At 38.7% G+C, this 24,845-nt stretch overlaps 1 pseudogene; it reads left to right on the top strand.

Moving 5' to 3' along the window:
• Positions 1 to 11,242: 11,242 nt before the first annotated feature.
• On the top strand, positions 11,243 to 22,149 carry LOC121035983 (tigger transposable element-derived protein 1-like; annotated as a pseudogene).
• The last annotated feature ends 2,696 nt before the right edge of the window (positions 22,150 to 24,845 follow it).

The following is a 24,845-nucleotide window of genomic DNA, read 5'->3' on the forward strand; positions in this document are numbered from 1 at the left end:
TACAATGTTGCTCAGTGTGATAGTCAAGTACGAAAAAAAAAAGAGAAAGACAAAAAAGAGAAAGAACGGGAGAGGGAGGGTAGGAGGGAGGGAGAAGAGGAGAAGTAAAGAAAGGATATCAAGGAGAAGAAAGGCATGCAAAACCTGAAGAAAGAAGGAAAGAAAGAAGGTAAGAAATTTGGAGACCATTGAGCCAATAATTATTTTGGAATGGAAAAAAATGAAAGTAACAGAAGTCAACACTGATCAATTCTCTTCTCATGTATTGGCCATAAGAATAATGTTATTTAACATTACTAGAGAGCCAGATGCAAATAAGCCCGAAGGTACCGACAAGAAAAGGCTGAGAGAGAGGGAGAGGAGAAACATTCCAACAACACATCAGTGTCTCTTCAAGATATACTAGTCACTTGTGTTTCTGCAGATAGGCAAACAAAAGGCCTATACACCAGGTCTGTTGAGATAAAGTCTTCTTGAATAATGGGCATAGAATAAGATGAATGCTATGGGCAAAAAAAATAAATAAGAAGAAAAGCCAATATATGCCACAAATAACCACGTTAACATTTGGGACTACTCATCCAATTGTAAATTTCGAGTTATTTGTTAAAACAAAATTGCAATTGAACCTTGAACAATGAGGGGGTTAGGGACACTGACATCCCCCTCACACACACACAGTCAAGGATCTACATTTAAGTGTATAACTTTTAACTCCCCCAAAACTAATAGCCTACTTCTGACCGAAAGTTTTACTGGTAACATAAACAGTCACATTAACACATATCTCATATGTCATGCATATATACACTGTACTCTTACAAGAAAGTAAGCTAAAGAAAAGCAAATGTTATTAAGAAAATCATAAGGAACACACACAAAAGAAAAATCATAAGGAATGGAAAAAACATTTATAGTACTATACTGTATTCATCAAAAAAAAAAATCTGTGTATAAGTAGATCCACGCAGTTCAAACCTGTGTTATTCAAGGGTCAACTGTATAACAAATACATGTAATGCCCATTCATTTTGCATCTCAGCCATTGGGGGAAATGAATACTCAGCAGACCAAAAGAGCAATAGTTAACTCACAAAAACTCTTCTGAAATCCATTATACAACTTTCCTGAAAGGGCAACACTTTTTAATCTTATGATTTTTTTAAGTTTCTCAATATGAGTAAGATGATATGGTCATTATAAGTTGCTGACCAGATATGTCACGTAAACAAATGGCTGGCTGCCAAAAAAAAAAAAAAAAAAAAAAAAACAAGAGAACAATGAAAATCTGAACTTTTGGAGAATAATAGACCATTGCAAGCTAGAGAAAAGATGCCATTATACAAAACCAGAGACCATTTCCATTTGGAAACATACAATACAACCAACCCCTTTCAATCCAATCTCAGAGTGGAATGATGGTGAAACTAGCTTCCTATGAAGTGTTCCTATCTGTATCTTCCCTGGACTGTTTCCCACACAATCCCATGTTCCCTTCTTGATTCCTTCCTAAACTGGTCTACCAGGACGCTCTGGTGTCTTGTGGAAAAAAGAAAACTTTTTTATTCAATGTATCCTATTATTTTATTTTCTTCTTCTAAGAGATTTAGAGGATGTGGTGGCAACCACAATGGGCAAAGAGAGAATGATGTGTGAGTGTGTTGTGGTGCAGTTAGGTATAACACAAGCGTGCAGATGACCGGTGGGTTCAGGCAAAGACTGTGGATGATGCTTCTACTATAGATTTTGAAGGGATAGAAGAAACAAAGGGATCCAAATTAGAGTTCTTTGAGGAAAAAGGCAGCTAAAAATGGTAAGGAGTGCCCTGGAAAGTGTTTTCTTTACCTTAATTAAGTATCACTTTGAATATAGAGAAAAGAAAACACATGGTGATTGTTATCTTGTTGGAAATGTGCTAAAAGGATGATTGCGATCAAATGATTAAGTTCAGTGAAATAATTTCTGTCAAGCAAGAACTAAAATTTCTGTTCATTGACCCTAAAAAACTAATTATTTGAAGACCTGTTCTTCATTTTGTATCAAAATGAAGTATTCAGTGATTATATATTCATCAGAAATATGGCAGATAAAAGGGTAGAGCTCACCAGGGGGAGGCGATAAACGCACCCTTTCCTTAATTAATAGTGGCCTCAGCTCTAATCAACACATGGGAAAATGCATCTCAATTAATCCCTTCACTAGTAAATGGGAAATGACTCAGACTCAGCATTTGTTTTACTCAGCCACACTAATCAGTATAGAAGGAAACTCATGTAGACCAAAGACAGAAGGGGAGATGCAGGAGATAGAGCTGGGGGAGCAGGGTTGCAATAGAAAAGGGATGAAAGGAAAAGAGACCTCATCATGCATTGCTATAGACTTTAAAAAAGGATGAACTCTACAGATGTCTGGCAATTTGGAGAAGTAAATTCAAATGAACTCGATTTTGTGAATTTGTCTTAAAAGGTTGAAATTGGAATACTGATTTCAGATAATACGGAGGTTTTCAAATTTTCTTGGTTCACGGTGCCCTTAGTATCTCAGTAATTTCTTATACTCTCCCTACCCAGGCCAAAAAATATATATATGAGTTACTTAGATCCAAACAGCTTAATAAGATTTTGTGTCCTAAAGCTTAGCAGCTGTGTAAAATATCATACATACAATTTGAAAGGGGAAAGTAGTTTTTTTGTTTCAGTCTCAGCCATCATTACCTATTAGGAGATTAGTGAGCCTGATGGGTGCTGTGCACCTTCTCAACACTTGGAATAGCAATAGACACTAACATTCACATTTTCTGTTCCACATTAAATTTCACATGGCATTTGCTTTTTATCACAGAAACCACTAAATCACAGCTCCACAAAGACACAGTGTCACTGAAAGGAATGTAGCACAATGTAACGTGGAACTATGGACTACCTTATGCTAGTAGTTCATGTGGCATCTACTGATGCTGCTGTATTTCCATCAAAAATTTAAAATATCCTTGGGCGCCTGGGTGGCTCAGTCAGTTGAGCGTCCGACTTCGGCTCAGGTCATGATTTCATCATCTGTGGGGTTGAGCTCTGTTTTGGGCTCTGTGCTAACAGGTGGGAACCTGGAGCCTGCTTCAGATTCTGTGTCTCCCTCTCGCTCTACCCCTCCCCCACTCATGCTTGCTCTCTCTCTCTCTCTCTCTCTCTCTCAAAAGTGAATAAAATTAATTTTTTTTTAATTTAAGTATCCTGCAGTGCTCCCTGTGAACAATCTATGGTGTCTCGAGGTACCTTGGTGCACAGTTTGAGAATCATGGGCAAAAAATTATTCTTAGAAATACGTGACAGAAATCAATTGAAGAAACAGTATTTTATACCTAAGAAGTAGCATACATAGAAATTTAGGTTAAAAATGCATGTGATGTTTGAAGAATAGAAAGTAACTAACAAAAAGAACAAAGATGTATTTGACACCTACTATGTGCCAGATGCTGTTTAGCAATGGGGACACTAAGGTGAACAGGGTTGACATTATCACTGTCTTCATGGAATAAAAGAAGATACAAGCAAACAATCAATTGTGGAATAAAGGTAAAGCTGGAAGAAAAAAAGCAGGAAAGGATTTATGAATAAGTAATGTTGAAAAGTACACCTTAAAAATTCATAGTAGTAAACCAGGTGAAGGAGGGTCTGAGGAGGATATTTCAGACATATGGAATAAAACATAGAGAGCTCCAAAGTTCCATTCAATTATTCATTCATTCAATAAATATTTATTGTTTTATTTTATTTTATTTTATTTTATTTTATTTTATTTTAGAGAGAAAGAGAGCATAAAGTCAGGGAGAGGGGCAGAGGGAGAGAGAGAGAGAATCTCTAGCAGGCCTCACACTCAGCACAGAGCCAAATGTGGGACTCCATCCCATGAACCTGGCTGGGATCACAACCTGAGCCAAAATCAAGAGTCAGATATTCAACCAACTGAGCCATCCAGGCACCCCTCGTTCAATAAATATTAACTGGGCATTGTTATTTATCAGATGCTGTTCTATGTTCTGAAGATACAGCAGTAAATAAAACAAAGTCACTGATCTCTTGGAGCCGCTTTATAGTTAAGGAAGACCAACTATATATATACACATACATAGACACAATATGTGCCATATATATATATATATATATATATATATATATAGAATATATATATTCAATATCAGAGGTTGATAAATGCCATAAAGGCAATTTAGACCAAAAAAGAAAGAAAGAAAAGGAAAGAAAATTTAGCCAGAATGAAGGGATAGAGGGTATTGGAGAAGTTCTGTGACAGTAAGCTTTCAAGGGCTCAGTATGCTAAAAGTCACTTTGCATAACTGGAAGCCAGAGTGGAAACACAGGGATAGGTGGTTGGGAGTGACCATGGAAGCTGAGGCCGAAGAAGCTCCCTGGCCTTGGGAAATACCTGTGCAGACGGACTTTTCTACTTTAAGAGTTACTGAAAAAGGATCAAAATAATAGTATGAAGAGGGGCGCCTGGGTGGCTCAGTCGGTTGAGCGGCTGACTTTGGTTCAGGTCATGATCTCGCGGTCAGTGAGTTAAAGCCCCGCGGCCGGCTCTGTGCTGACAGCTCAGAGCCTGGAGCCTGTTTCCGATTCTGTGTCTCCCTCTCTCTGACCCTCCCCCGTTCATGCTCTGTCTCTGTCTCAAAAATAAATAAAAGTTTAAAAAAATAATAATTAAAAAAAATAATAGTATGAAGAAAGAATTTTTTACCAAAAAAAAAAAAAAAATCATGCCAGAAAATAAAAGACTGCAAGTAAATTAAAGGTATAATTAGATTCTTGTTTTATAAGAGGAAAAGGGATGAATTTTTGGTTAATTATTTTTTGATATTGTTACTCTCTCTCTCCTTTTTTTTTTTGGTAACTCTTTTTTTTTTTTTTTTTAGTTTATTTATTTATTTTTAGGGAGAGAGAGAGAGAGAGAGAGAGAGAGAATCCCAAGCAGACTCAGCACTGTCAACACGAAGACCAATGCAGGGCTCAAACTCACACATCATGACCTGAGCCAAGGTTGGACGCTTAACCAACTGAGCCACCCAGGCGCCCCAGGTAACTCTTAAGGTAGAAAAATTAGGTCACGAAACAAGTCTTAACAAACTTAAGAACACTGATATTATACTAACTATATTTTCTGATCACAAGAATGAAACTAGTAGGGTGCCTGGATGGCTCAGTCAGTTGAGCGTCTGACTTTGGCTCAGGTCATGATCTCACAGTTTGTGAGTTCGAGACCTGAGTCCGGCTCTGTGCTGACAGCTCAGAGCCTGGAGCTTACTTCAGATCTTGTGTCTCCCTCTCTCTGCCCCTCCCCCACTTGCACTCTGTCTCTCTCTTTCTCTCGCGCGTGCAAAAATAAACATTAAAAAATATTTTTCACAAGAATGAAACTAGAAATCAACAACAGAAAGAAAACTGGTAATTTCATAAATATGTGGAAATTAAAGGACATAAATTTGAATAAACATTGGGTTAAAAGAAATCAAAATAAAAATTAAAAAATATCTCAAGAAAAATAATAGCACAACTTACCAAAACTTATGGAATGTAGCAAAAGCTGTAGAAAGTAGGAAGTTCATAGCAATAAAAATGTACATTCAAAAAAGAAGAAAGATCTCAAGTAAATAACACAACTTCACACTTCAAGGAACTAGAAAAAATAGCAAATTAAAGCCAGACGAAGAAAAAGAAAAGACTAAGAAAAAGAGAAGACACAAGTAAATAAATCAGAAATGAAATAAATATAATTATAATTGATTACACATAAATAAAAAGGATCATAAAAGACTATAAAAACAATTTTACACTAACAAACTGTAAGAAATAGGTAAATATGTAGAAGTATGTAACATATTAATTTATATCTGAGGAAACAGAAATATAGATCTGAGCAGATCTACAACTAGCGTGGAGATTGACTCAGTACTGAAAATCCTCCCAAGAAAGAAAAGCTTGGGCCTAGAACACTTCACTGGCAAATTCTACCAAAGTTTAAAGAAAAATTAATGCTAATCATTCTCAAACTCTTCTAAAATATTGGAGAGAAGGAATAGTTCCAAACTTATTTGATGTGACCATCATTATCCTATACCAAAGCCACACATAGACATCACAAAAATAAGGGAACTACAGTCCAATATCCCTAATGAACACATATGCTAAAACCCTCAACAAAATATTAGCAAACTGAATTTAACAGTACATTAAAAGGTCATACACCATGACCAAGTCTGATTTATCCCTGGAATGCAAGGATGATTCAATATACTAAAATCAATTAATATAACACATTACATTAACAGAATGAAGGATAAAATCTATGCGATTATCTCAATAGATTCAGAAAAAGAATTTGACAAAATACAACACCCTTTCATGGTAAAAATGTTCAACAAACTAGATATAAAAGGAGTGTACTCAAACATAATTAAGGCCATATATGACAATCCCACATATAACATCATGTCAATGGAGAAAAATTGAAAGCTTTTCCTCTAAGATCAGGAACAAGACAACGGTGCCCATTCACAGCTGTACTGGAAGTCCTAGCCAGAGCAAATAAGCAGGCAGGCAGGGCGGGAAGGAAGGATAGAAGGATGGAAGGAAGGAAGAAATGCATAAACTGAAAAGGAAGTAAAATTGTCCCTGTCTACAGATGACACGATCTTATATATAGAAAACTCCCAAGTCTCCATTTAAAAAAAAAAAAAAAAAGTTAGAATAAATTAATTCAGTAAAGGTGCATGATACAAAATCAACATTAAAAAATCCAGCTGAGTTTCTAAACACTAACAACAAACTATCTAAAAAATAAAAAAATAAAAATTAGGAACACAATCTTATTCACAATAGCAGTAAAAAGGAATAAAATATTTAGGAATAAACTTAAAGAGATGAAAGGCTTGTATACTGAAAACTACAAAACATTAATGAAAGAAATTAAACAAGTCATAAATAAATGAAAAGACATTCCATGTTCAAGGATTGGAAGATGTAATATTGTTAAAATGTCCATACTACTTAAGCAATCCACAGATACAGTACAATCCTTATCAAAATCCCAATGATATGTTTTTACAAAAGAGAAAGAAACAATCCTAAAATTTGTATTGAACCACACACACACAAAAAAAAACATAAATAAATACTATTCAGCATTTAAAAAGAAAGTTCTGGGGCGCCTGGGTGGCTCAGTCAGTTAAGCAGCCAACTTCGGCTCAGGTCACGATTTCAGGTCCGTGAGTTCGAGCCCCGCGTCGGGCTCTGTGCTGACAGCTCAGAGCCTAGAGCCTGTTTCAGATTCTGTGTCTCCCCCTCTCTGACCCTCCCCGTTCATGCTCTGTCTCTCTCTGTCTCAAAAATAAATAAATGTTAAAAAAAAATTAAAAAAAAAGAAAGTTCTATGATATATGACAACATGGATAAATCTTGAGGATATTATGCTAAGTGAAATAAGCCCATCACAGAAAGACAAACACTGCATGATCCATTTACATGAGATATTTAAAATAGTCAAATTCATAAAGTCAAAGAGCAGAATGGTGGTTGGCAGGAACTGGGGGGCAAGGGGAAGTGGAGAGTTACTAATCAGTGGGCATAAAGTTTCAATCTTGCTCTAGAGATCTGCTGTACAACTTTGTACTTACAGTCAACAATAACCTACTGTGCAATTAAAAATTTGTTAAGAAGGTAAATGTCATGTTAAATATGCTGTCCACAATAACATACAATTTTAAAAAGAAGTAAAATAAAATGTTTCATATAAACTGATATATTTATATGAGAAACATGATCTTACTTTTAAAATCCCTGTTCTTAATAGTCACCACTCACACCACCAGAAACTTCTCACCAACTTTCTCCAAAGATAAAAGTTTTGCTGTGTTCCTTGGCTTTCCCATCTTCTCTGATATACACTATTTCCAAATTCCTTCCACTTTGTATGCAGAGTTTAGTTCTTTTCTGTTTCATGGTCTTGTGAATCATTCCCTTGAAGAACAATCTTCCCCAGACAGGAGGAAGCCTATCATTACATTAACATAAACAGAAACAGTTTCAGTCCTAAGATAAATTCTGGGGTCAGCTATTGAAATTACATCATTTAATCTACCTTGGTGTGTGTGCATGAGTTTGAATAGGTGTGTACATGTATGTGCATATGTGTGTATCATAGAGAAAGAGAGGGAGAGAGAGAAAGACATGGGGGAGAGAGAGAGGAGAGACTAATTCTAGTTGAACTACAGAACATAAAAAGCCAAGAGTAGTCTTGAGAAGGGAGCTAGTTTAATTCTAGATACATTTAGTCTGATGTGTCTGTAGACTTTGGAGGTAGAAATGAACAACAGATGGCTGGAAATTTACGACCTGGAATTTATTAAAAATGCATTGTTAAATTAGTGTTAAATGTCATATATGAGAGAATTTTACTTTATTTTATTAAAGTTTATTTATTTATTTTGAAAGAGAGAACAGGGAAGTGGCAGGGAGAGATTCCAAACAGAGATCTGTCAGTGCAGAGCCCAGCATAGGGTTCGTTCTCATGAACTGTGAGATCGTGACCTGAGCCAAAATCAAATTCCAATGCTTAACCACCTGAGACACACAGGCACCCCCATATATGAGAGATTTTTAGCTAGTAGGATTTTTTGTCAGTATGAAAATAGTGATTTGTGTTCTCTAATTTTTATAATTTTACCCTCATCTTCCCAAGGAAAAGAATGTGAAATGTAAATTCTAAAATTCCTTGTCTTACCATTTTGAAGTGTCTGAAATTTGAAAACCATCCAGTAACAGGCATGACCAGCTGAATGATACAATCCTCCACTGCTTACAGAGGCCAGCATCCTGATTGCCCGAGTTTCTCTGGGCAACACATGACCCTAGTGCAACCTGAGAGCCCCTTGCCACTCTTGAGGGTTCTTCCTGGCCACTGTTTACATACCATCAGTTCACCAAAGTGCTATCTCAGTTGGTCAGATACTGAAATTGATCAAAATGCTTCAAAATGTCTCCTGCTTGTAGAGGGAATATTCCTGCCTGGACTCACAAGGAGGAAACTGCTGACCAAACCTCCACGTCCTGGTGAAGGTACTTCAGAGGGGACATCCGCTTATCTCTCCACCCTGTCATTTACTCTGAGATGAGTTATTCTATGCAGAGCCGATTTAGAAAAATAGACTACTACTGGTAAAATATTAAAGTATGACGTTTTCAGGACTCATTTATTTTTCTTTATGAACCATAGCTATTCCTTATTCTCAATTTTGGCATTTCCGGCTGGAATACGCATCTTAGGAAAGAAAAAAGGCCATTTTCTTGTGCACACTATCTGTTCATCCCTACACTGTGACAGGTTGTTGCATGAGTGATGAGAATGCATGAGCTCAGCCTGCTCACTATCAACAGCCTAATGGCTCATGTGGTGCCAAGATGCATCAGTTAGTACCGGGGTGAACAGCCCAGCTGTCATCGGTCACAGAACATTTGGAAGGCTGTTCCTTGTATGATTCCTAGGCTGTGGGACAATTAGCCCAGTTCTAACACTAACCCATTTCATTTTCTCAGTTCAAAAAATTTTCATATTTTCCTCTATCCTTTCAAATGTTTCATATTTTAGGAGAGTAAAAGCAGATAAATGCTCTGTCCAACCAAATCCTGCCCATTCCCCTGGGCCTCTTCTTTTCAGTGCTATTTCCCCAGATACTGCTCTGCTTTTCGGTCTATTTATTGCTTCTCCACTCTGAGCAGCGTCTACTAGCTACATGACCCCACTGGCAGTTGAGCACAGCAATAACAATGACTTCTTCCGTGACCAGTTTAATTGAGGAATCTCACCACATTGGGGTATATGTTTAAGATGTTATTTTTCAAACAACTGACAGCAACTGTGCTCTGCCTACCCCTCGACTTCTGCCAAATACCAAACTCTATTTATGAGATCCCAGTCGGCCTCTATAACTTTTCTTTAATGTTTATTTATTCTTTGAGAGAGAGGAAGACAGAGCATGAGTGGGGGAGGGGCAGAGAGCGATGGAGACACAGAATCTGAAGCAGGCTCCAGGCTCTGAGCTGTCAGCACAGAACCTAATGGGGGGGAGGAAGGGTCCTTCCCTCAGGAAGGAACTGAACCGTGAGATCATGACCTAAACTGAAGTCGGACACTTAACCAACTGAGCCACACGGGCGCCCCTGCTTCTACAACTTTTCACTTTCTGTTTAGTACTGGCTGTTACATTTTAGTTACTGAGACTCAGTACTGATCATTTTTAAGCTTTAATCCCATATCTAAGTCAATCTGACTGCAAATCCCCTCCTCCTTCACCTCACCTATGGAGGATCGAATTTGGAGTAGAGTGAGAAGGAGTATAAAATGATCTACTTTTTCATACTCCTTTCTTTCTCACATGTATTACTCTGGTTTTGGGGAGGGGAGTGGGAAAAGCCTTTTCCTTTCATGGTCATTTGATTCTTGGATTGACTATGCTTCTCTTTATGGGTCATAAACAACTTTATGTCAGTGGTGGTTAGGGGTTCTCATTCTGTTGATAATCACCACTGACCCGGCTTATTATCTCCAGACTTACGTGGATCAGTGGAAGCCCAACAAAACCTTGCTGACATGGTATGCAATCCCATAGAATCAATGGGCCCTTGCAAGAATCAGCTACACTTTCAAGCTATCCCTACCAGCACCCCCATGCCACATTCCTCTAGCATTTGAACTACATTGCCTCACATGTGTTGGTTCCAGTGAACCTACAGTTTGGTCTCATTCATTCCTTATCTGGAGCTGCGGGAGCAGGTAGGCTCTGTAATCTGCATTGTTTGAGAACTAGGAATTTGAAAGGGTAATCTCTGCCTGACCATGCTGCCCTTTCTGCAATTCTGGGACCACATGAACAAGTAGACAAGACTGGTAGCTAAGAGAACATCCACTTCGTAGTATAATTTTGTTGTAGAGAGAATAATGCATCCCCAAAGGATGTTCACATCTTTACCTTCAGAATCTGTGAATATGTCAGTCTTCACGGCAAAAGGGACTTAGCAGATGTGATTAAGTTAAAGATTTTAAGATGAGAAGATTATCCTGAATTACCGCAGTAGATACAGTGAATCACAAGGACTCCTATAAGATGGAGGCAAGAGGGTCCAAGCTGTGAGATGAAGTATGACAATGAAAGCAGGGGCTGGAGTTACACACTCTGAGGATGAAAGAAAGAGCAGAACTCAAGGCAGGTAGACAGTTTCTACATTCTGGAGAGGTAAGGAATGGTAAGGAGAAAGGTAAGGAAATGAATTCTCCTCTAAATTCTCAAGAAGGAATATAGTTCTGTTGAACTCTTGATTTTAGTCTCTAAGATCCATTTGGACTTCTGACCTCCCAAACCGTAAGATGATAAATTTGTATTGCTTTAAGACACAGAGTTTGTGTCTTAATTTGTAACAGCAGCAATAGGAAATTAGTACAGACAGCAACAGCACCTTCTTTCTACACGCACAAAATTTGCAAGTCCACCAAAGGTGTCTATTGACCAAGTATCTTCTTGCTCCAGAGAGTGGTAAGAGGGACAGATAGCTTTTCTTTAAGAGCTCTTCTCTCCTCACAAAAGGTGCTCTCCCCTAATTCCCAGGCACCCTCCTGGGTCAGAGCCTCTTTAACACCTCATGCAGAGCTGGCATCTCAGTCAAGATCTGGCTCTTTTCCAAGCTGACTTTGAAAGTTTATAATTTTATTCTCAACAGGGCCTTAATTTAGCTGTTTTCCGTGTACCCTATACTGTATACCGAGGTACCTCACAGCATCCTGGTACACTATTTCCAATTATCCCACAACTAAGGCATTTTTTAAGGAGGTTAAGACACAATATCGTATTTAATTGTCACTAAGCTAGTGGTGGGCTGGCCATTGTCTAACAACTAGAGAGGAGAGGGGGCCAATTTGTAGCATTTGTATCTTTCCATGGTATAAATAGCCCACCCTGGCTAATTTCAAGCTGTGATATCAGTGAACATGGAGCTGGGAAGAGATGTACAGAAGCACATAATTATATAGGATTTTCATTGCATTAATATGGTAATAAATGTAAATATAATAAATAGTAAAATATAATAGATATAATAAAATAACCAGAAAGTGATGAGTTTTGAATATTTATTACCTTTTATAATTTTATATACATTTTATAATCATAGCATTTGTTTAATTTTCTATAGACACATATCATATATACTACTTTTAATTATGTCTATGTTGAGTAACTAGGTAAAAAATTCTTCAAAACTTTTGAGCCAGCTGCAATGCACCACTGAAAAAATAAAACCAAAAATAGCTTTATTCTTTTACTAAATCCCAGCAATGTGTTTTTCAAATTCAGAAAGCTAGAAAGCAGAAAAGCCAGTATTTCAATAGAGGTTTTCTAAATCCAAATTCTATGTTATCTTCTCTGCATTTTGCTTCTGTAGCCTGAGTTGTGACATTTATCAATGTACATTTTCCACCAAGATGTTCTCTGACCCAAGGTTTCTAAGATACAAAAGTCTGGGATACAACATTCCCTCTCTCCTTCTTGGAAATTCATGATTAACATTAGCATCTTATATGTTATGAAAATCCTTGATGTAAGCATCTAGTTAATTTTAACTTAATCAACACAGTGTTTCCAAAAATATCTGACCAGGAGCCTCTTCCTCATCTTTTTATGGTGGTCTACCTTGTTTGCTTGTGCTTCATTTCACTGCATTTCACAGAAACTGGGTTTTGTGTGTTTGTTTGTTTTGTTAGTTTTGTTTTTACTAATTGAAGGTTTGTGGCAACCCTCTGTCAAGCAAGACTATTAGAGCCATTTTTCCAACAGCACTTGCTCACTTCGTGTCTCTGTGTCACATTTTGGTAATTCGCACAATATTTCAAACTTTTTCATCATTATTATCTGTCTTATGGTGATCTGTGATCAGTGATCTTTGATGTTACCATTGTAATTGTTTTGGGGATGCCAGGGACCACACCCATATAAAACAGTGAACTTAACTGATAAATGTTGTATGTGTTCCGACTGTTCTGCCAACTGCCTGTTCCCCCATCTCTCTCTGTCTCTCTGTCTCTCTCTCTCTCCAAACCACCCTATTCCCCAAGAGACAACAATATTGAAATTAGGCCAATCAGGAACTCTTTAAAGCCTTCTCAGTGTTCAAGTAAAAGAAGGAGTTGTATACCTCTCACTTTAAAGCAAAAGCTAAAAATAATTAAGCTTGGCAAGGAAAACATGTCAAAAGCCAAGATAGGTGGAAAGCTTTTGTACCAGTTAGTCAAGTTTTCAGTGCAAAGGAAAAGTTATTGAAAGAAATTAAAGGGGCTGTGCCAGTGAGCACATGACTGCTAAGAAAGCAAATCAGCCTTATTGCTGATATGGAGAAAGTTTGAGTGGTTTGAATAGAAGATCAAACCAGTCACAACATTCCCTTAAACAAAAGCCTAATCCAGAGCATGGCCCTAATTCTCTCCATTTCTATGAAGGCTGAGACAAGAAGCTGCAGAAGAAAAGTTTGAAGCTAGGAAAGGTTGGTTCATGAGGTTTAAGGAAAGAAGCCGTCTCCATAACATCAAAGTTCAAGATGAAGCAGCAAGTGCTGATGGAGAAGCTGCAGCAAGTTCTCCAGAAGGTCCAGCTGAGATAATTCATGAAGGTGGCTACACCAACCAACAGATTTCCAGTGTAGATGAAACAGCCTTCTACTGGAAGGAAAGGTCATCTAGGATTGTCGTAGCTACAGAGGAGAAGTCAATGCCTGGCTTCAAAGATTCAAAGGACAGGTTGACTCCCTTGTTAGGGGCAAATAACAGCTGGTGACTTTAAGCTGAAGCCTCTGTTTATTGGCCGTTTCAGGAATCCTAGGGGCTTGAGAATTATGCTAAAATCTATTCTGCTTGTGCTCTATAAATGGAACAACAAAGTCCAGATGGCAGTCCATCTGTTTACAACATGGTTTATTGTATATTCTAAGCTGTTGAGACTTACTACTCAGAAAAAAAGATTCCTTTCAAAATATTCCTGCTCATTGACAATGCACCTGGTCACCCAAGAGCTCTGGTGGAAATGGATGAGATTCATGTTGTTTTCATACCTGCTAACACAACCTCCATTCTGCAGCACATGGATCAAGATTTTGCAGTGCCTGGGTGGCTCAGTCAGTTAAGCATCTGACTCTTGGTTTCAGCTCAGGTCATGATCTCACGGTTTGTGAGTTCAAGCCCCGCATTGGGCTCTGTGCTGATTGCAGGAAGCCTGCCTGGGACTCTGTCTCCCTCTCTCTCTGCCCCTTCCCCACTCATTCTCTATCTCTCTCTCTCTCTCTCAAAAAAAATAAAAAATAAAAGAAGTAATTTCAACTTTCAGGTCTTATTATTTAAGAAATTCATTCCATAAGGCTATAGCTGCCAAAGACAGTGACTCTTTTGATGGATCTAGGCAAAATAAATTGAAAACCTTCAGGAAAGAATTCATCATTCTATATCACATTAAGAACATTTATGATTCATGGGAAGAGGTCAAAATATCAATATTAACAGGTGTTTGGAAAAAGTTTATTCCAACCTTCATGGATAATGTTGAGGGGTTGAAGACTTCAGTGGAGGAAATAACTGCCAATGTGGTGAAAATAGCAAGAAAATTAAAATCAGGAGTGGAACCTGGAGACGTGATTGAATTGCTACAATTTCAGGATAAAATTTTAACAGATGAGGAGTTGCTTCTTACAGATGAGCAAAGAAAGTGATTTCTTGAAATGGAATCTATTCCTGGTGAAGAGACTGCTAATATTATTGAAATGACAACAAAGGATATAGAATATTATATAAGCTTGGTTGAAAAAGCAGCAGCAGGGTGTGAGAGGATTGAATCCAATTTTGAAAGTTCTCCTGTGGGTGAAATGCTATCAAACAGTGTCACATGCTACAGAGAAATTGTTCATGAAAGGATGAGTCAATTGATATGGAAAACTTTATCATTGTCTTATTTTAAGAAATTGCCACCCCAGATTTCAGCCGCCACCACCCTAATCAGTCAGCAGCCACCAACATCAACGTTAGATCATTCACCAGCAAAAAGATTAGGGCTCCTTGAAAGCTCAGATGATGGTTGGCATTTTTTAGCAATAAATTATTTTTTTAAATTAAGGTAAGTACATTATTACCTTTTAGATATAATGCTATTGTACACTTTAAATAGACTATGGTATAGCGTAAACAACTTTTATATGCCCTGGAAAACCAGAAAGTTCATTTTACTTGCTTTATTGTGATATTCAATTTATTGCAGTTGCCTGGAACCAAACCCACAATACCTCTGAGGTATGCCTGTACCAGCTAAATTCCAATAGTACACTTGTTCCAGGAGACCCATTGTATGGTATATATGTTCATTTCTCATGTGTGCACTTGTCTCCCACAAATTGTTGGAAACTTATTGGCCACAGGAATTATACCTCAACTATTCTTATACCCTCCTTAGTATGTGAGGGCTTAATAGAGTAGAGACTCTGTACACATTTTTTAACTGAATGAAATTCAAATAAATGCCAGTCAGGAACAATGAAAATACAATGACATTTCCCTGGGGTGATAGTCTCTCTCTTGCAAGATACAAACACACATTACTGATATATTTTAATTTAAGCTCATAATTTTTCTTTGCTTTCATTATTATCTCCACTTTACGGATATTGAGCCTAGAAAGAAATTAAATCTTGCCTAATAAAGGGTTGTTTTTGTATTGTATATTCCTCACATATCACTTAAATCAGTCCAGCAATAGAGAAAATATTGGAACTCTCAAATGGAGAGTACATGAATTTAGCTTTATTATCACAGCACTTAGGGGCCACTTTCCTATTAAGATAAGATTTTGAGCTTTGTCATGTGCTTTAACATTCCCAGTTAGATGCCAATCTGACCTCCAGTGTTTCTCACTGTTAAATCAGATGGCTTCCTACTCAGCCATAAAAAAGAATGAGATCTTGTCATTTGCAACAGCATAGATGAACCTAGAGGGCATCATGATAAGTGAAATAAGTCAGACAGAGAAAGACAAATGCCATATGATTCCACTTATATGTGGAATCTAATAGAAACAAAACAGATGAACAAACAAAACACAACAGAAACAGACTCAGAGACACAGGAAGCAAACTGGGGGCTGCCAGAGGGTAGAGGGGCTGGGGACATAAGTGAATGGGGCTAAGAGCTATAAACCTCTACTTATAAAACATAGTTGACTTTTGAATAATGTGGGAGTAAGGAGCTCTGACCCCTCCATGCAATCAGAAATCTGCTTATAACTTTTGAGTCCCCCAAAACTTAACTACTCACAGCCTACTGCTAACCAGAAGGCTTACTGATAACATAAACAGTTGATTAACACATATTTTGTAGGGGCGCCTGGGTGGCTCCGTCGGTTAAGTGTCCGATCCCGGAGCCTGCTTTGGATTCTGTGTCTCTGTCTCTCTCTGTCCCTCCCCCACTCGCTCTCTCTCTCTCTCTCTCTCTCAAAAGTAAATAAGCATTAAAAAACACACATTTTTGTATGTTACATGTATTATATACTCTATCATTTGTTTTAATGTTTATTTATTTATTTTGAGAGAGAGAGAGAGAGAGAGAGCAAGCAGAGGAGAGACAGAGAGAAGGAGACAGAATCCTAAGCAAACTCTGCTCCATCAGCACAGAGCCCAAAGCAGGGCTCAGCCTCATGAACCACAAGATCATGACCTGAGCCGAAATCAAGAGTCAGCCGTTTAATCAACTGAGCCACCTAAGTGCCCCTATATATTCTATTCTTACAATAAAGTAAGCTGAAGAAAAGAAAATCTTATTAAGAAAATCATAAGGAACAGAAAATACATTTAGAGTTCCATGCTGTGTTTATTTTTAAATCCATGTAGGGGCGCCTGGGTGGCGCAGTCGGTTAAGCGTCCGACTTCAGCCAGGTCACAATCTCGCGGTCCGTGAGTTCGAGCCCCGCATCGGGCTCTGGGCTGATGGCTCAGAGCCTGGAGCCTGTTTCCGATTCTGTGTCTCCCTCTCTCTCTGCCCCTCCCCCGTTCATGCTCTGTCTCTCTCTGTCCCAAAAATAAATAAACGTTGAAAAAAAAAATTTTTTTAAATCCATGTAAACGTGGACTTCTGTAGTTCAGACCTGTGTTTTTCAAGGGTCAACTGTAAATAAATCTTAGGTATGTAATGTACAGCATAGGGAATATAGTAAAAAATATTAAAATAACTTCATATGGCAATAGATCATAACGACTAAATATGGGGATCATTTTGTAATGTATAAAGATATTGACTCACTGTGATGTACACCTGAATCTAATTGGATTTTTATGTCTATTTATACTTCAATAAAATAAATAAGTGAGTAGGTTCAGATGCCCTCAAAGATATTTTCAGCTATTAACTTCTTTTAGTTATCCACTTAAAAGTCCTTAATAAGTAGTTACAATTGTAAAAAAAAAAATCCTATGGTATCCAAATAAAGAGCAATAGACATGAGCTGCTATATAAGTATTTATCAGAAGCTTAGTTGAAAGAAACATTTACAGAGGGTTTCCTGAAGATATTTAATAGAGTCCAACCCACTCCTTACTGATACCACCTTTTTCATTGTAGTAAGATCTTAGGAAGTTTAGAGAAATAGATGAAAAAGAATATATTTTATCATATTGTACAATATGCTATTACATGATACTTTATGGCATAAATAAAAAAGTTTTATTTTGTTTTGTTTGTCTAATAATAGAAGAGCTGCTACCGATGTTAACAGATGAATTCTAGAGGGTTTTCTGCAAGGAAAACACAAAAGCTACTCTTGCAATGGAACTGAATTATCAAACTTTCATAGAACCAAATAAGAGATGCTTGGTGGGAATAAAAAGTCGAATCTGCCCATCAGCAACACCCACCATAAGCAGTCACTTGCAGAAGTATCACTATGGACTAAGTAAATCTACAAGAAGAGGCTCTTTGAGCCTTTTTCACTTGTAAATAGGGAATTTCTCTTTCATTCCTTGATGCATTGTATAAAATTATTTCCAGATATCTCATCATTCCTGTTGCCTGTCTCATGTCATTTCCTGCAAAGTTAATATGATTGCAAAAAAACTGTATGCACAAAGAGAATTGATACTTTAAAAAAAATTTTCTTTAATGTTTATTGATTTTTGAAGGAGAGACAGAGCTTGAGCAGGGAAGGGCAGAGAGAGAGGGAGACACAGAAATGGAAGCAGGGTCCAGGCTCTGAGCTCTCAGCACACAGCCCAATGCGGGGCTCAAACTCACAAACCATGAGATCATGACATGAGCCAAAGTTGGACACTTAACTGACTGAGCCACCCAAGCATTCCGAGAATTGATACTTTTTAAATACTTAACTAGGAAACATTTTTATGTTGATAAAAACAATTATTGGGGCTCCTGGGTGGCTCAGTCAGTTAAGCTTCTGACTTCAGCTCAGGTCATGATCTCACAGCTCATGAGTTCGAGCCCTACGTCAGGCTCTGTGCTGACAGCTCAGAGCCTGAAGCCCGCTTTGGATTCTGTGTCTCCCTCTCTCTCTGCCCCTCTCCTGCCTATGCTCTGCCTGCCTCTCTCTCTCAAAAATAAATAAACATCAAAAAAATTTTTTTAATTAAAAAAGAGTTTCTATAACAATGTTTGAAATAATGTATTTGCAGAGTTGACTGGAGGAGGATTTTAAGAGAAATGTCCATTGGTTCAAGAGAAATGTCCATTGGTTCATTGATTCTACGCCTATGCAATGACACATACAATGTGTCAAATACCAGGACACCCAATTCCTACAGAAAGAGTTTTGCTTTTTGCAGATTTCGTTGCCTTCTATTATACATCTTTGTCTTTTGTTTTTGTTTTATAACTCTTTATCTTGTTTAAAGACTCATTTTTTTTTTAATTTTTTTTCAACGTTTATTTATTTTTGGGACAGAGAGAGACAGAGCATGAATGGGGGAGGGTCAGAGAGAGAGGGAGACACAGAATCAGAAACAGGCTCCAGGCTCTGAGCCGTCAGCCCAGAGCCTGACACGGGGCTCGAACTCACGGACCGCGAGATCGTGACCTGGCTGAAGTCGGACGCTTAACCGACTGCGCCACCCAGGCGCCCCTAAAGACTCATTTTTAATCTAATGGCTTGCTTACTTTTTTGTTATTTTTAACTTTTTATTGAAGGATAATGTACATATGGAAACATGTACAATTCAGAAGGGTACATATTTATAAATTTTCAAAAAGTGAATACATCCATGATCCCAGCACCCAAATCAAGCAATAAAATCTCACATACACCTCCAGGGCCCACCTCATACCCCTTTCATTCACCACCCTTTCTCTCTCCTGGCCGCTACAAGCATAGATTAGTTTGGCCAATTGTTGTAGTTTATTTATAAATGGATCACACCATATATACTGTTTTGCTTCATTTACTCAACACTCTATTTGAGAAATTCATCCAGCAGTGTGCTGGAGAAGTTATAACAACTGACTGATTTCAAGCTCCCAGCATGCAGTCACTGATCACAGAGTCGGGAAGAGAGCTGGTACAAGCCAACTGCAACACAACACTGAATTAATTTATCCACATTGTTGTGGGTTCATTCTCCTGATTATAGTGCCCCAAAGTTATGTGCTAATGTATATTATCCTTAAAAAGACTTAGATCTAAGAAATCCACACAGGATGTGATTAGTTGGTTGTCTTTTTTACAACATGATATTGTTGTATTTTTCTAGCTGTCTTATATATAAATGAAAGCAGATCCAAGAACATTTGGGAGGTTTATTTTCCAGGGATTTATAAGCCAAATCCAACTGTTTAATGATCATAGATCCTACTTATCAGTGAGTCTTTTAAATGCACTCTCATGTAAAACAATTAATTAAAAATTCAGTTTTTAAGGGAGCCTGGGTGGCTCAGTCAGTTAAGCATCTAACTTCAGCTCAGGTCATGATCTCACAGTTCATGAGTTCAAACCCCATGTTGGGCTCTCTGCTGTCAGCACAAAGCCCACTTCGGATCTTCTGTCCCCCTCTGTCTCTGCCCCTGCCCTGGCCCCTCCTTTCTCTCTGTCTCTCTCAAAATAAATAAATAAATAAACTTTAAAAAATCCATTTTTTAAAAAGTGCTCATCGAAGACGAATCTGAATTGTGAGCTCCGACTCTCATTAATTTCTTCATACTGGTGAGTTCTTTATACTTGAACCCATCTTTGCTGGGTCTAGAATTAAGCCTATTCCATTTTTGAAGGAAAACATTCTATTTCTTACAACTGATGTGATTTTTAGACACTATAAGTCTAAATAGGAGCAAATTTATTTCTACTGAAAACATTGTTTTTGAAACATCTGTTCGTGATATTGCACAATGTTCTTTTTAAGGACTATTGAAGTAGTCTCTTTCTGGATCATACTAATTGTGTCTCCTTCTTTGTGCACTGACTGCCAAAATCTTTAGGACAAATCAGTGGGTCACCACTAGCAACGTATCAGGGTATATGCTGTACCAGACCAACCTGGTTCAATGTGAGACAGAAACACACAAGGGTATGAATATCAGGAGTTAAGATGAGTGGGGGCTGTCTTAGAAGCTGGCTACTACAACCTCCAAATATTCTCTGAAACAATGTAAATATATGGGAATATATATTCCCATGGGAATATATGTTGTATGGGGGATGGGGAAAGAAGAGTTTTGAATAGCTTTATTGCAAGTGGAATTTATGTCCATTATGATTTATCTTATGGAATAAAGGTCCTTAAGACAACACAGACACCATGCTACAGTGGAGTGGGAAGAGGGGGTAATGAGAAGAAGAAAGAACAAGGATTTGTGGCTTTAACCGGTCTAAGCAAGCTGACGAAGTTTTTAGAAACAAAAATTATACCAGTGAAGTAGTTTTATTATTTTATACCAGAAGAATTTTACTCTAAGTATGTGTTAACTCGGATGCTTTTGCTTTCAAGCGACAGAAACCTCAACCCAAATTGTCTTCAGGAAAAAAAGTGTGATGACCTATGTATACCGACCCATACAACTGAATGGTTTTGGAGAGGGATGGGGGTAAGACTGGCTTCAAGTACACTTGGACATGGGCTTCTTTCTCCCCCACCCCACCTCTCCCTCTCAGATTCCCACCTTAGTTCAAGGAAGGCTGGGAAAGTGGGTTTCTGACATTTTCATCTGCAGTAGTGAAGACAGAACTTACCTCCCCTAATTTGAGGAATTCCCCAACAACAAGTTGGCAAAGCTCCCGTACAGGGACCACCCTAATTAACAACTTTGGAATGCCTCTTTCTTGTGTGATTTGCAGCACTGGTGGTTAGGTGATCAAACAGCCATTTCCAGCCCTTTTCTCTTGTGCTCCTGTCTGCCATCAAGGCCAGAAAACCTCATCTCTTTCCTACCCTCCTGTGCCGGTAGGGGTGGCCAAAGATGTCGCCAATGAAGTATAGCTTCAGATTTCTAGGCAAGAGAAGAGGGTGCTGAAGGCTTTCAGCTCTTCCTCCACCCCACGCACATATATCACTGATACCATGTGTGGAGCTGTAGATCCCATTTGGCATCATGAGACCAAAAATATGAGAATGAAAGGTAGCAGAAGTATGAAGGGCAGAGCTAGGACCCCGGTGATGCTGATGAGCAGCTGAACCAATGCTACCGGGCAACAACCCCAGACTTCTTGTCATGGGAGACAGATGAACCTCTATCTGACTATGCCATCTTCAAGACAGAGTTAATGTAACTTACACCTAATATATATTTGGACTAAAACAGGTGGAGCCCCAGGATAGAAACTAAAAAGCCGTCAAACTGACCCAAGACAGCAGCATAGAGGCCAAGCATCTGGGAGGTAGTTTCTCTAAGACGTGAACTGTTCCACTACCTCTATCTCAGGGTTCACCGGAAGCTGCTTTGCCAAAGGTTGGCTATCCAGATAACATGGAGCAAAGCGAGCATGACTTAGCAAAGCAGTACAATTATAACAATTCCAAAACTAAAACCTGCATAGGACAAGTGGCTACCAAAGTGTCACTTAAGACCCTGATATGACTTTGCATCAAACAGAGCCTTCATGAGCACTGAGTTGTAGTAGGGCCTGATTTTAAAGAAAGATATGAAGATTTGGGGAAAGACACAAGAAAAATAATAAAGATGACAAGCTTTGGAAAATAATTAATTTTTGAAAGAATAAAGGGATTGTTCTTATTGTGGCCAGAAAATAGAAGGAGGCCATTTTATGATTTTAATAATCATCACCAAGCTTATGATGTGCTGTGACAACTAAATCAGAATGCTATTAAATAAATAAATAAATAAATAAATAAATAAATAAATAAATCAGAATGCTATTCAGTTCTGCTCATTTTCCTTGGGAGTCAAAATATAAAAGCCCTCTTTGGGGGAGGTATCTGTTGTCATTTTGCTTCTCCAGGAAAATTATTCTTTCCTTCCTTGAGAAGGAGTGACTCACCAACACGTAATGAAAGCTGTTCTCACCTACTGGAGAGTTTCTAAGAAATTAGTCCTGTGTTTCTAAGAAGCAGTCCTACTCTACTGTAGACAGAGGGTCGCCATGTTTTGTGTGCTTTGCATGATTGAGGATAAAAGTCCAGAGGGGAATGGTGTGAAAACACCAAGGGGGCTGGAGGGAAAGAGTAGGAGGTGGGAGCATGTCCTGACACCCTCCCTGACTGATCTCATAGCAGATGCCAGGGCTGGAACACATGACCCTGAAAGGGAAACCCGCCAAGATCCAAAAGTCCTATGGAGCTCACTCTAGTACTGTGGTGGCCTGGTGACACCTTAACAGAGGCCCACCGGCCTCAAACTGCCTACCCGCCCAAATGTCAGGACCCCTCCTGGCCCAACTGCCAAGCATCTGGTGAGCAGAACTCCTGGTCCTCAGGTATGAGTCCACACACACACACACACACAGACACACACACACACCAATCACTGAACCTTCTCTTGAAGGCTTGTGCCTACCACACCCAGGGCCTAGGCCCCCAGGGACCTACCAGATGGGGTGGGCGCATCTTTGAGGTTGGAATGACTTTGAGGTTGGAAGGGACAACTAAGAGCTGAAACAAGAAGGAGCAAACACCCCTAAGGTGAGTAAAAGAGAAACTCTTATTAAAATGTAACCTATGGTGGCGCCTGGGTATCTCAGTCTATTGAGCATCTGACTCTTGATTGCAGTTCAGGTCATGATCCCATGGTTTGTGGGTTCAAGCCCTACATCAGGTTCTGTGCTGACAGTCCGGAGCCTGCTTGGGATTCTCTCTCTCCCTCTCTCTGCCCCTCCCCCACTTGCTCTCTCTCTCTCTCTCTCTCTCTCTCAATAAATAAACTTTAAAAACTTAAAAAAAAATGTAACCTATGAACTTAGGTTAAACATAAAGGAATTCCTGACATTGAGCCATGGCAAATATGAAAATGTATCACAGAGATACAAGTTACTTCTCTCAGAAAGTCTTTAAAAACAGACTGTAGGGGTTAGTTTAATCCTACCTCATAACAGGTAAATATCCTAGATGGCTTCTCTGAGGGGTTTTCTCCCCTCATAATTTCTTATGTAAGCCAAAGAAAAAAACTATTATTATATTTTATTTCCTTCAAAAAAAGATTTGAGATGACTTATAGCCATGTATATAATACTACAAAAATAAGAATACGTAGAAATTATAGTGAAAGAAATGTTCAAGCAAGTGCATGGAAAAAAAAATTTTTTTTAAAGTAAGGAAATAGACAGGTTGGCTTGGCTTTGCTAGGAGGGCAAATCATGCCAGCAGATGGAGCTGATCAATTTGTGGTCCTGAGTTCATTGAAGCGGAGTGTCCCTGAGAAATTAGTAAATGCAGGCAAACTATCAGCAGCTCTCTGGAGAGCACTGTCTCACTCCCCACCTATCGCTGATTAAATCCTCAGAACTACAGTGCCCCAAAAGAACATGACTTATCAAAGCCCTGAGACATAATTCTCCTGTTTGGTCTAAGAACTAATGAGTAAACTGAGAGGCTCGCATCGCCCAACGTGACCCCAGGTCCCCAGCTCAGTCAGCCCTGGGCATAGTAGCCACCCCATGGCTCACAAGGGCACATCTTTTATTGTCTCACCTTTTTTTCTTCTTTGTCTGTGTTACCTGCTTTCAGAGAAAGGCCCTAATCAACAGCCTGCCTTAGCATGCGGTACATTGAACCAGACGGCATTCTAGGATTTCTCTATTTTTCGTTAATAAAGGAAACGAAGTAACAATGAACCAGTAAGAAGGAACTGAATTATACTTGTTAATTACTGAACTAATCCATCATAAAGGGCATGGTTAGACCAGGGAGCTGGCTCCCCTGGGCTGGCGCTCATTTCAGTGTTGCCTCAGATCCTACTCATCCCTCATTCTCTTTCTCCACATCACATCTCCATCAGCAGCATGACCATCGATGCTTCCCGAAGCCTGCTCCGGGAACCCTGGTCACAACACTCCTCCTACATGCTTCTCTCCTCCTTTCTAATCCTCTCACCCCTGCCACCTTCTTCAAGACATATCCTTTCCACAGTCTCTCCTTCTTGCCCAAACCCACTGTGCTTCATTGTTTTTACTGAATTCCAACAGCATTTGTCACTTCCTCACAATTTAATACTTACTCAGCTATTGCCTGGAACTTTTCTTGAGTCATTTCACTTATTTAAGTCTTCTTTTCTTGAAAGCATTGCACACTCGTCAGGATTAGACCCCCATAGCCAGATGC

Source organism: Herpailurus yagouaroundi, unplaced genomic scaffold, assembly GCF_014898765.1.
Source record: "Herpailurus yagouaroundi ecotype Mexico unplaced genomic scaffold, PumYag 28, whole genome shotgun sequence".
NCBI classification, from domain to species: domain Eukaryota; kingdom Metazoa; phylum Chordata; class Mammalia; order Carnivora; family Felidae; genus Herpailurus; species Herpailurus yagouaroundi.